The sequence below is a fragment of the Cajanus cajan genome, chromosome 11 (genome assembly GCF_000230855.2).
Source record: "Cajanus cajan strain Asha chromosome 11, NIPB_CcT2T_4, whole genome shotgun sequence".
Classification (NCBI taxonomy): domain Eukaryota; kingdom Viridiplantae; phylum Streptophyta; class Magnoliopsida; order Fabales; family Fabaceae; genus Cajanus; species Cajanus cajan.
Genome location: NC_138527.1, coordinates 37,177,331 through 37,190,940, shown reverse-complemented (window position 1 = coordinate 37,190,940; position 13,610 = coordinate 37,177,331). Strand labels below are relative to the sequence as shown.

General features: G+C 36.1%; 1 non-coding gene across 1 annotated transcript; it reads left to right on the top strand.

Annotated features, from left to right (window-relative positions):
* Nucleotides 1-232: 232 nt before the first annotated feature.
* LOC114915499 (small nucleolar RNA R71) lies at nt 233-338 on the top strand. Its single transcript, XR_003803547.1, has one exon. It is a non-coding gene; the product is annotated as a small nucleolar RNA R71 (small nucleolar RNA).
* The last annotated feature ends 13,272 nt before the right edge of the window (nt 339-13,610 follow it).

Here is a 13,610-nt window from a genome sequence, read left to right as displayed (position 1 = left end):
CTTATGCTGAGCTAAGAGGGCATCTTGAGTGCTTAATTCTAATACTCCCATCCTTTGTGCTTGACCCCTCCCATGTTGGCTTCGCAAGTCAGTAGATGCCATAGACTCAATAATTGTGATAGCTTCATCGGCAGTCTTGAACAAAACAGAGTCACCAAAAGAAGCATCCAAGATCATCTTTGTTTGTGGTTGTAAACCATTGCAAAAAATCTGAACTTGCATCTCTATATCAAAACCATGATTGGGGCACTTCCTAAGCAAAGCTTTATATCTCTCCCATGCCTCACATAAGGGTTCATCAACTCCTTGCACAAATGTAGCAATAGCGGCCTTGGCCTCTGTGTTCTTGGATGGTGGGAAGAAACGAGCCAAAAATTTTGTCTCCACATCCCTCCAACTGGTTAGACTTTGGTTAGGCTGTGATTGTAGCCAAGCCTTGGCCTTCCCAGTGAGAGAGAATGGAAATAGCCTCATGAACAAAGCCTCCTCGTCATCTCCAGAAATTCCAACTGAGCCACACAACTCATAGAAGGTGTACAAATGAGTATGTGGGTCTTCATGATCCAACCCGGCAAACTGATGAGAGCTTATAAGTTGCAAGAGGGATGGCTTCATTTCAGCAATCTTCTCATTCATAGTAGGCCTCACCATGCTAGAGAAATTTCGGGGGCTGGTGTATAGAATGGAATCCCCAATAGTTCTCCTTGGAGGTTGATTAAATGGATTATGATGCTCTTCTTCAGCCGTTTCTCCTTCTGCAGCTAGATTGAAATGTTGAGTAGTGTTAGTTTGGGAGGATGAAGTTTGATGGTTGACTTGTTGATTTAGTAGCCTCTGTCTTCTTGTGTTGCTATTGTTTCTCCTGGCTGTTTTCTCAATCTCTGGATCACTAAGCAAAGGTTCCGAAGAAATGACCTGTCTTGTTCGGATAGTACCCTGCATACACAAGACACACCAAATACTAGAGCAACAAGTTAGCCCACAAATAAAATAAAATAAAATTCAAGAAAGAAAATTCAAAAATAAAGAATGGAGTCTAGTATAACTATAATTACACAATTGCCTTGTATTGAGACACAAGTCCCCGGCAACGGCGCCAAAAACTTGTTAGACGATTTCTTACAATATGGCAAGCGAACCAATCGCACAAGTAGTAAGTAGAAGTAATAGTCTATCTTCCCAAGGGACTTGAGTAATACAATGGCAATATGTGGAATTTAAGCTAATACAGACTAAAGAATGATTTCATATTTGGTGGGTGTAATTTTTAAGCTAAAAAGAGCAAAATGATTCAAAGTGAACTTTCATCAAACACTTGAAATGCGCTTTTGGATATTAACTTATATGAATGAACTGTTAGGGTTAGACTTCACCAACTTAAACCTCATGCATAAGAAACATTCCTTCTCATTCAAACATTAATGCTAGCCCACTAATTTTCTCAAATACCAATTCCTTGGTTAAAAGAGCCTAAGTTTCATTACAAAATATCAATCCCTTGAATACTTCAATAAATCCACTTGCATTAAGATTAAGGGCTCCAAAGAACAAGTAACTCATGTTCCATTCCTAGACACAAGTTTACTAGGTACCACATTCTCAATCAAGATTACCAATGATATTCCCACACCAAAAGTAATCACAAATCATGTAATGGTTGATCATTCCATACAGGCATTAAGCAAAAGAACATGATACTAACATTTGAATGAAGAAGATAGATATATATATATTCAACAAGTTACATGAGAGTCAAGTTGGCTACATCTAATCCCAACAAAGGGGTTTTAGCAATCCATGTCCATGAGAATAGCAAGATACATCAAAAGAGCTGGAGCTGGTGGAAGAATTCAGAAATTTGAACCTCTATGTGGAGTTAGCTCAGGATCACATTAGTTGTGGGATGATTACCATAACTAGTGAGTTCTTGAGGCAGGTTGGACAGAAGCAGTTGCAAGATATGGAGTTGTTAAAGCTTCTTGGTTTATTGAGTACCGAGAAGGCTGTTGGTTTTGAGTTGGGCGAAGATGGAATCTTGAGATTTAAGGGCATAATTTGTCTACCTCATGATACTGAGCTGAAGAGAGCTGTTATGGAGGAAGGTCACAAGAGTAGACTTAGCATACATCCTGGTATGACTAAGATGTACCAAGACCTCAAGAAGACTTTCTGGTGGTCTGGTATGAAGAGGGAGATAGCTGAATATGTGGCGGCCTGTCTGACCTGTCAGACGGCGAAGGTGGAGCATCAGAAGCTGAGTGGTTTGATGCAGTAGATGGAGATTCCGGAATGGAAGTGGGATAGTATCACTATGGACTTCATTGTGGGTTTGCCTAGGTCGGCTAGGAATAGTGATGCTATCTGGGTGATTGTTCATTGGTTGACCAAGTGTGTGCATTTCTTGCCTGTCAACATCAAGTGGTCCTTGGAGAAGATGACATAATTGTATGTGAGGGAAATAGTACGATTGCACGGGGTGCCTTCCAGTATTATTTCAGACAGAGATCCGAGGTTCACTTCTAGATTTTGGCAGAGTCTACACCAAGCCTTAGGCACGAAGCTGAAGTTGAGTTCTGCTTATCATCCGCAAACGGATGGTCAGTCAGAGAGGACAATCCAGTCCTTGGAGAATTTCCTGTGGGCTTGTGTGTTAGACCTCTTGGGAAGCTGGGAGGAGGTCCTACCACTGGTGGAGTTTACGTACAATAATAACTTTCATGTTAGTATTGGGATGGCGCCGTTTGAAGCCTTGTATGGCAGGAGATGTAGGACTCCTCTGTGCTGGTATCAAGATGGTGAGTCAGTGGTTGTGAGACCAGAGCTAATCCTACAGACTACTAAGAAGGTGAAGCTGATTTAGGAGAGGATGAAGACTACTCAGAGTAGGCAGAAATCATATGCTGATAAAAGGTGAAAGCCTTTGGAGTTTGCTGAAGGGGAGCATGTGTTTCTGAAGGTGACCCCAACCTCTAGTGTGGGTAGAGCGCTGAAGGCAAGAAAGTTGACACCGAGGTTTGTTGGTCCCTATCAGATCATACAGTGTGTGGGTCCGGTTGCTTATCGGTTGGCCTTGCCACCGTCTCTCTCAAACCTACACGATGTATTTCATGTATCCCAGCTGAGGAAGTATGTTCATGACCATGGTCATATGGTGGAGCTGGATGATGTGCGGGTGAAGGAGAATCTGACGTTTGAGAAGTTGCCGATAGTTGTGGTTGATCACAAGCTGAAGGAGTTGAGGGGCAAGCCCATTGCTCTGGTGAAGGTGTTGTGGGATGTAGCTACTAGTAAGGCTACTTGGGAGGTTGAGCAGCAGTGCAGGGAGCGATATCCTTTTCTTTTTCCAAGTAAGTCGGTTTTTGGGGACGAAAATTCCTGTTATTGGGGAGGTTGTGAGACCCACCCCTTTCTCTCTTTTCTGCTGATCCATTCTCTTCTCCCTCACTTACAAACCTTACTCTCACTCTCACACTCTTTTCTCCCCCAAATCCTCTGCTCACTTGCTGATTCTTCTTGGTGATCTTAGGTGCTGATTCTTAGTGTTGGGGCTTGCTGAGGCGCAGACGTCCATTCTCTTCTCCGTTCAAGTTCTTCTTCCATTCTTCTCTTCCCGGAGCTCGAATTTCTCCACCAAGGGAGGGGAAGCTAGGTTTTGCTGATTTTGGCTGTAAATGAGTTCTAGAAGCTCATTAGTTGTTTGATGTTTGATGATTTTGGCTGAGATTGAAGAAAACTCATTTTCGGGGTTTTGGGTGAAAATTTGGGTTTTTCTTGTTTAATGGATGCATGTTGAAAAAGCTGGGATTTTTGGGTTGTTTGATGAAAATATGATGTTTTGGGCCGATTGCATGTGCTAGAAATGTTGATTTTTGCAGTTTTTGGGCAATATTTTCAAACTTGGTGAGTTGCTGCTGAGTATCACGCCGGACGCAGTTCTAGGCACCGGGCGCGTGACCATCAGAGGGCTCCATTGGGTAAGTCCACCAAGCGCAAGGGTGTGTGCGTCGGGCAAGCTTGAGAATGTGAGCCTCTAGATAGCTCACGTCGGGCATGGTTGGACCGCTCTGGGCGCGATATCAATATGTAACATATTTTTGGGATTTCTGGTGTGGCGCCGAGTGTGACCACGTCTCGCCGGGCGTGGAGACTCCTTGGGAGTCTCTGCCAGAGGTGGTGTAGGGCGCAATTGGTATTGCGCTGGGCGTGAGACCTTGGGGAGGTCTCTGTCTACCTTGCGCCGAGCGCGGGTTTGGCACGCCGGGCGTGTGAGACCTTTTGAGGTCTCTGCCTCGAGGCATGCCGGGCGCAATGGGAATTGCGCCGGGCACGTTTGAGCCCTGATGCTCTCTGGTTGGTTTATATGTTGTTATATGTTGATATAGGGTGTGAAATGCTGATAAATGTTTATATATGTTGAGTTGAACTGTAAGTGATGAATATTGTTGTGCTGTTAGATGATAATGCTAAATTTTGATATTGCTGTGCTGTGAGCTATTTAAGCTAAGCTGTGAGTTGTTTAAGTTGTGTTGTATATCATTAAGTTGTGATGTATTTTATTGAGTTGTGTTGTATGCTGATATTGCTGATTTGCTGTGTTGTGCTGCATGCTGATATAAGCTGTTGTAGGCCGTAAGGCTGAGCTGTTGTAGGCCGTAAGGCTGAGTTGTTGTAGGTCATAAGACTGAGTTGTTGATCACTAAGACTAGAGGAGATGTTTTTTTCGAAAGTGCTCATCCCATTGTGTGGATTGAGATAGCTGTGGTGCTCTTAGAACCCAATTTGTTGAAAACCCTCCCTGGGAAGCTATCCCTTTGGAGTGGTCACTGTGTTGTTCTCCTCTAAGTACTTAGTTAGTCCCGTGTGTGGGCAAGGTCGAGGCACACATGTATGAAGCGACCACGGTATAGGGGTAAGGTCGAGCTATACCGATTATAAAGCGACCACGGTATAGGGGCAAGGTCGAGCTATACCGATTATAAAGCGACCACGGTATAGGGGCAAGGTCGAGCTATACTGCTTACAAGCAACCAAATCTAGCTGATATGCGTGACGACGCATTGTGTGTTTACTGCTGTTTATGTTGTATAAGTGATGAGTTGTATGCTGATGATGTGCTGATAGTTGTAGTTATTTACCATTCATGTATTTATATATATGTATGTTGATTCTTTTCACTAGCTTACCCTTTGTTGTTTCCATGTGGTTTAGACTGCGATGATCATACGTTATATGGGAGTAGTGCATGGTTAGGTTGGTGTCTAGAGGCAGGTCTGCAACTGGCAAATGGAGCTATTCTTTTGATGTTTTGTTGTTTTAGCTACCTAGTGTAGCATTGATGGATGTATATTCGTACTCTGATTTTCTTTAAGCCCCAGATTAGACCTTGTGTATATATTCTAGTTGCTTATATATATATACTTGTTCTTTTCTGTGTGGTGCTGTGGGGGTTGTGAGCTGTGTGTGTGACGGCCAGGCGGGTCATTACATACCCCAACAATAACATGTTCTTAAAGAGGTAGAACCTGAAGTAAAGGAAGAGGATACACAGGGCTAACATTTCACCACACAACCACATGCAGGGACGGATCTAAGTTAATCATAGTGGAGGCACTTGCCCCCACTAAAATTTTTTTCATTCTCTTTTTATATATAAAATAATAATTTTATAAAATATGTAATTAATTATATTTTAATTATGTTGTTATATCTAATATAATAAATATATTAATATTTTTTTATATTTTATTTTATTGTTTAATTGTTTTTTATTTTGTGGTAAAATTATCTTCATTTTTAATGAAAAAAAATTTACTTACTTCAAGAGTAAGTCTTGATAGATTTATTCTACTTAATAATTAATGTTCTATATCAAATTTTTAAAAATTTAATTGTTAAATTAAAAAGCTTTTCATGTATAGATGAAATTTATAAAAAATTTTAAAAAATTAAAAATCATATGATACTTCATTAAATTAATTCAAATTAACATATAAAATATTTTTGTTTTAAATGAGTGTAAAAATTTAGAGGACACTAAAAGAAAACAAATTAATAATTTTATTATGTTTATCCTATTAATTTTTATCATTTTATTCCTCTAATTTTAAATAAGTTGCAAAAAATTATAAAGTGACACTTAAATATTTCTTCAGACAGAAAGAGAAAAAGGAAAAGTTATCACTCTATTTATAAGACAATTGTATTTTATAAAAATAAGTAATTTTAAAATTTTTACCATAAAAAATATTTTTCAAAATTATTATATTTTTTAATAAAATTAATATAGAATATTCTATTGTCTTCACTTAACAAGTTGGCGTTCTGGAACGAGTCATTCTGAATCCAGAACGGCCTATTTTGAAACCAGAACGGCCCATTCTGAAACCAGAACGGTCAGTTTCAAATGCAAAATTAACACACAATAGTACACCCAGAATGGGCCTTTAGAACGGCCCGTTCTGGTTCTAGGTGTTTTCCAGAAATTTGGCATCTACATGACATCCACCTATGCATTTACGTGGCATCCACGTGACCAACAGTTAACTCCATCTAAATAACTTGGACGGAAGTCCGACATTGCAACTAATTATTTTATTAGGGACCAAATTAAGACAAAAAATAAAAATGAAATTAAATTGAAATAAACAATTATTATAAGAGACAAAAATAGGTTTTTAACTTTATTTATTTGTGTATTAGACAAGTCACGCTACTTTCATAACACTTCTAATCTAATAACTAATTTAAACTGATTTTATCTCCGATATTTCTAAGACCAATTCGACCGTCCATTGCAAACCGGTTCTTGCCTGGTGACCCGCGTTCAATTTCTATATAAAAAATAAAAGATATTAGAAATTTAAGAATTTTGGTATGTTTATTTTTTTATCAATAAATAATTAAGTTTGTATGTAATTTAATGTAATAATGGACCAAAAATCAGATGATTCATTTCCATGGTAATATCTCAGCTGGGACGTAGAAATTAATACGAGGGTAATAATTTCTGACCACCTAATAATTTCATTCTTCACCAAAAATAAGATTTTATGTAATAGAGTCATGCCATTTCATTCAGTAATATTTATAAAATTTAACCAGCAGCTTTCCAAAATCCTGAAGTTCATGGTCAGTTGGATCAAACTTCACTTCATAACTTCTTCATCAGTTGGATGGAACTGAAACCCGAAAGAAGTAAATTTTTCAAACTTAGTGTGATGATATTTAAAATAAAAAAAACAAAAATCATATATTTTTTTTCATTTCAAATAATCATTATTTTATATTAATAGCTCTAAAAAATAATCTATTTTAAAATAGATTGAAATAAGTAAAAGTTACCTCTTGGAGAAAGTTTACCAATGTAATTATGTCACACTTTGGAGGAAAGTGATAATATTGTGATAATATTGTGCTAACTTAGTGTTAGAATTCAGCTCTCAATTCAGCTCTGTCTATATAAAAAAGTATCAGGTTGTAAACTTTCAGTATAGAATTCTACTTTTTTTATTCATGAATAGTTTCTTATTTCTAACATGAATAGTAAAAATACTATTCATTCTCCTATACCGTACCGAAAACTTTATGATCAAAAGTGAAATTGTGATTATAAAAATATTTTAGCACTATGATTTCACTTTTCACTTTTGATAAAAATGTGATAATATTCTGCTAACGTAGTGTGATCACAATTTCAAAAGTAATCATATCCTCCAAAGTGTGACATAATTACATTGGTAAACATAATTACATTGGTAAACGTTATATAGTCAGAGCCGAATTGTGTATAACTTTATATAACTTTTTTATATAAAGTTTATTATCAGGTTGTAAAAATACTATTCATGTTACAAATTTATTCTCCTATAGACAAATTTATTCTTGGTATACATAATTGAGCTCTGTCTATATATTCACTTTCCTCCAAAGTGTGTGTGCTAACACATTATTTTTCAATCCTTCTTGCACGGCAGTTTCCATTGGCTGGTGCTGCTTACTATCCAATTCTGCACTGGGCGCTTAAATTGCGGTGCTAATTGCTCACTCCACAGTTTGTACACCCTTTACTTTTTCTTTTTGGATCATTTTTTGGATTTTAATAACTCTGTTAGTGTTTTATTCAAACTATTGGTGGGACACGAATAGAGTACAAGTTTAACGATAATATCTCTATCGGGAATTAATTGCAAACCGGTTCTTTTATCACCGCTATGTATGGCCGACACACATGCCTAATATCTTGAATTGCCTGGTGACCTGCGTTCAATTTTTATATAGTAAATAAAAGATATTAGAAATTTAAGAATTTTGGTATGTTCATTTTTTTTATCAATAGATAATTAAGTTTGTATGTAGTTTAATGCAATAATCGACCAAAATACACCAAAAGCTTATGATAATATCTCAGCTGGCTGTCATGTAGAAATTGATACGAAGCTAATAATTTCTGACCACCTAATAATTTCATTTTTCGCCAAAAATAAGACTTTATGTAATAGAGTCATGCCATTTCATTTAGTAATATTATAAAATTTAACCAGTAGCTTTCCAAAATCCTGAAGTTCATGGTCAGTTGGATCAAACTTCGCTTCATAACTTCTTCATCGGTTGGATGGAACTGAAATCCAAAAGAGGTAAATTTTTCAAACTTAGTACGATGGCATTTAAAATAAAAAAACAAAAATCATATATATTTTCTCATTTCAAATAATCATTATTTTATATTAATAGCTCTAAAATATAATCTATTTTAGAATAGATTGAAATAAGTAAAAGTTTTTTTATTATAAATAATAAATTGGACATATATGTTTAAGTTGTGAAGCCGACAAATATAACAGTACTAAAACCCTTATGGGTAACACATTTGAGCCCTCTCTATATATATATTCACTTTCCATTTGAGCCCTCTCTATATATATATTCACTTTCCTCAAAGTGTGTGTGCTAACACATTATTTCTCAATCCTTCTTGCACTGCAGTTTCCATGGATGTCTGGAAACAAATTTCATTCATCATGTTGACCTTCCAATTCCTGTCAGGTGACTATTTGATACTTGCATGTTATTATTTTTGTTCCAAAAAAGGTTAAGGTCTTAAGAAGTGGAGTGTCTGTGTGGTGCTATTGAACAGGTTCGTGTTCGGCCACATTCACCATCACCAACAAGTGCCCCTATACTGTTTGGCCAGGCATTTTATCCAGAGCAGGACCCTCGCCACTCTCCACCACCGGTTTCGCTCTACAATCTGGTGAGTCAACCGCCGTTGCGGTGCCAGCCGACTGGTCCGGCCGCCTGTGGGGGCGGACCCTCTGCTCCGAGGACTCCGCTGGAAAATTCTCCTGCGCCACCGCCGACTGCGGCTCCTCCACCGTAGAGTGCCTCGGCGGCAAGGCCACCCCGCCGGTTACTCTGGCGGAGTTCCGCCTGAATGGCACCGGTGGAGCGGATTTGTACGAGGTGAGCCTGGTGGATGGTTTCAACCTCCCCATGAAGGTGAAACCGCGAGGCGGAACAACAGGAGCCGGGAGCTGCAAGGCCACCGGTTGCGTCATGGACTTGAACGTAGCGTGTCCGACGGAGCTCAAGGTGGCGAGAGACGGAGAGAGTGTCGCCTGCAACAGCTCGTGCAAGACTCGGGCTCTACCATGCTTGAGTTCAGAGTTTTTCAAGAGTGCATGCCCTAACGATCGTGCCTCCTTCACTTGTGTTTCTGCTGACTATATCATCACTTTCTGCCCCACGTCCTCCAAGAGGTAACTTGATAAGAAATTTTCGTAAAGTTTTGAATAGAATGTAAGCGTTAGAAATTAATGGTGGATCACTGTTGTCAAAGTTGGGTTTAAGATATGCAAGATTTGCATGTGGGGTTTAGAGTTTCCTCAAGACACATAGTGGTCTAGTTCTAGAGTTGGCATGATTTGTTGATAATTAAAAGTAATTTCATGCAGAAGGGTGAAGGCCGGGAATGAGAAAAGTCCGGCGGTGGACAACAACAACATGATAGCCGTGGTGGCAGCAAGTGTTTCCTTACTCTGTGGCGTGATGGTATGCAGAATAACAATCTTGTTATCAAGAAGAGGTTGGAGCATCCGGGTGGTCGCGGGAACTAGAGCTCAAACAATCGACCCCAACAACCCCCAACCTGAACCAGTCTCTACTACTTAAATACTATGTCTTGTTTGTTATCATATAAATCTTGCTATTTCCACATTCATATATATATATATATATATTGTGGACTCGTTATGCTGTTGTATTTCCTTACATAGAATTGTATAATTAAGTGATAAGTAAGAGAGAGTGTGTGGTGAATGTTATGTAAATTATTATGTTGTGTGAAATATAGTACTAGTTCATATTTATGTCCTGCTTGAACTAGTTGAAAAGGCTTGTTGTCTGATACTCCGACAAGATTTGTTTCAGACCATCAATAGTTCAGTAGAATTATTGTACTTCCTTAAGTAGAATTGTACGTTAATCACTACTACAAAAATAACTTTTAAAATTATAATTTTAAAATCAGTCATAAGGAATGAATATCAATCTTGTAGTACCGCCTGTTCTTCTTGCAAAACAAACTGTTCTGCAAAAAGGTCATCATTTATTTATTTATTTGAAATTGTAACTGTTGGTAAGAAATGCCGTTATGAGAAACGGTTTTCCGGTGGGAGCGCCTCCAGAAATGGCGTGTTTGTTAGAGGAAATCCGACGAGAAAACGACGTTTGCAAGATGGACGTTGTTTCCACGTGCGTTGGAGCCGATCCCGAACTCGACGAGTTCATGGTCCCCTTTCTCTTCCCTTCTGCGTACGCACGTTTTTTTTAATATATTAATTAATATATGGTTTGTTTTCACATTTACATAATAATGCAACTTTTGTCGCTGATTTGTTTATTTATTTATTCATTTATGTTTCAGGAAACCTACTGTGACATGCTGGTGAAATACAAATCTGATCTGACGCGGCCTTTTGACGAAGCCACCACCTTCCTCAGCAAGATCGAAACGCAGCTTAGCGATCTCTGCACTGGTTCTTCACTTCCAACCCTTTCTGGTTAGTATTAGTTACTAGTTGGTTTCTGTTTTTTGTTTGTTGATATCTGTGCCACTCTTTCGCTTTAGCATTAATTTGTGCAGGGAGAAAACTAAAAGCGAGGTTTACTAGACCCTTGATTGGTTGAGACTTGAGAGCATGAATAGAACTAGAACTCGTATGATAATCGTAATATATGCTTGAAAATAATACGCGAGGTGCAGCTTTGGAAGATAGGTAAGGGAAATGAAAACCCTAATAAACCCATTGGGATTCTCTCTCTATTTTCCATTGGTTTATGCAAAACTGCAGCACTGGTTTCTGCAGTTAATGTGGTGTAACTTTATAAACCCCTTGTTTGTGGGTGCTTTCAACGTGAGATTGCAACCACGCACGCTTCTTTTGTTGTTGGAGAAAGAAGGTTTGAATTGTTGTGGTCATTCATGGGCTGCCATGTGTTTAGATCTTTAGCTTTGTTTTTTTATTTTTTATTTTTTTATTGCCCTTCTGCTTGTTCTTCTCAGTTTCATCTTTATATGAGTTTTTGAATTAATTGCTAGGATGTATGGACCTGTCTCTTGGTTGGAGTTGTTCTTTTCTCACGCGCTTTGTTTACTTTTATTTTCTTTATGCATCCATCACGTCAGTGAATTTCCAGTTTGATGAACATGGGACTTTGCATCTGGCTTTCCATTTTTGTTCTTGCAAAAGTGTTTAGTGTTGTAGACCCGATACTTGAGACTGACCTAAAAATAGATAAATGATGTTTTCCAAACACCCAGTGGACTTAAATGGGGAATTTTTTCGTTCTCACAACTGCCACCTCCCTTTAAATGATGTTTTTGTTCTGAAAAACGTAGTTTTCTCATGTTGTTACTTTTAACATCTGCCATCGCATTACTGATGTTAAACGTTCACTTTTAACATCGGTCTCAATTTTAAAAGTTTTACTTTTCATATCAGTCAGTAATACGTTAAAACGTTAAAAGTCTCACTTTTTAAAATTAATTCTTTTAAAATTAGTTAAAAAACTGATTTTAAAAATAAAAATGATTAATTTTAAAAGTTTTTTTTCACTAATAAATGCCGATAATTAAGTGATAAATAAAAGAGAGAGTGTGGTGAATGTTATTAAATTATTATGTTGTGTGAAACATAGTACTGATTCATATTTGTGTCCTGCTTGAACTAGTTGAAAAGGTTTGTTGCCTGACACTCTGACAGGATCTTTCTCAGACCACCAATAGTCCAGTACCTTCTGCAACTCTTGCAGAACTTACTTTCTTATTGATCTAGCCTCTCACAAATTCACTTGCGATTAATTAATTAATAATAAAAAGAGAAATTTTATGATGCTCATCAGATACTGGTATAATATTTTATATTTTATATTTTTAAAAATTTATTTAAATAATATTTATAATATTTTATTCTTTTAATTTTTAAATTATTTAGTTATTTTATTTTTATTTTATATATTTTAATTTATTTGTAATAATATTATTATATATTTAAATAGTTTAATTTTAATATTTTTAAGTATATTTTTATATTTTCATTTAAAATTTTTGAATTTCTATATTTTAATTTTAATAATTTTTTAAATATATTTTTGTCTTTTATCTTAAATTTTTGAATTTTTATATTATAATTTTAATAATTTTTTATTTCTACTATTTATTAATTTTTTTATTTTTCTAATATTTTATAATATTAAAATTTTATAATTTTAATTTTTATAATTTTATTTTATAAGTATAATTTAGATTATTTATTTTATAATTAAATTAATTTTTTCAAATTTTTTTATGAATTTACGTAGAAAAATATAAGACGAAAATGTCATCCAGGAAGAGTCGACTACGCATATAGTAACTAAGAACAATCCACGCACGGAACGAACACGTGGATAAATATCATTTGTTAAAATAAACATTGATTAAAAATCATATTTAAAATTTAGTTTGCCGCATAGATGCATGCATACCATTGCACCCTGATTTCACGGTAATTTCCTTAATGTTTGGTCAACATTTTACATTTTACACATTATTTTTTAATAATTAAAATTAAGATTAGAAACTACGCATAAATATTTTTTCATTTCAAATTAACTGATCAAATTTAATGATTATAGACTTACAGTCAACTAATCAGAATTTATTATTAATATGTTTTTTATTTATTAATTAAAAACTTTTAATATGTTAAATACTATAAAAGTTGATAAAAATTATACTAATTTTATTTGATTACTCCTAATTGATAAACTTCTAAACTTATTACAACATAGTGATTAAGCAATGAAAAATATAATATCATCTAATTTAAGATTTTCATGTAAGTAATACCTAGATATTCATGCAACAATATAGGTACAGGACAGAAGAGTTGAAACAAACTGCTTATAATAATTTAAAACAAAAAATCATTTTGTGAGATTACAACGTAATCCTTTATATATATTTACAAATTATAGAACTAGAACAATCAAATCATAAATTGTTGATCAAGTAATAAACTAACCGTATCAAAACAACATCTATCACAAAATGTCATCTCCTACAATCTTGT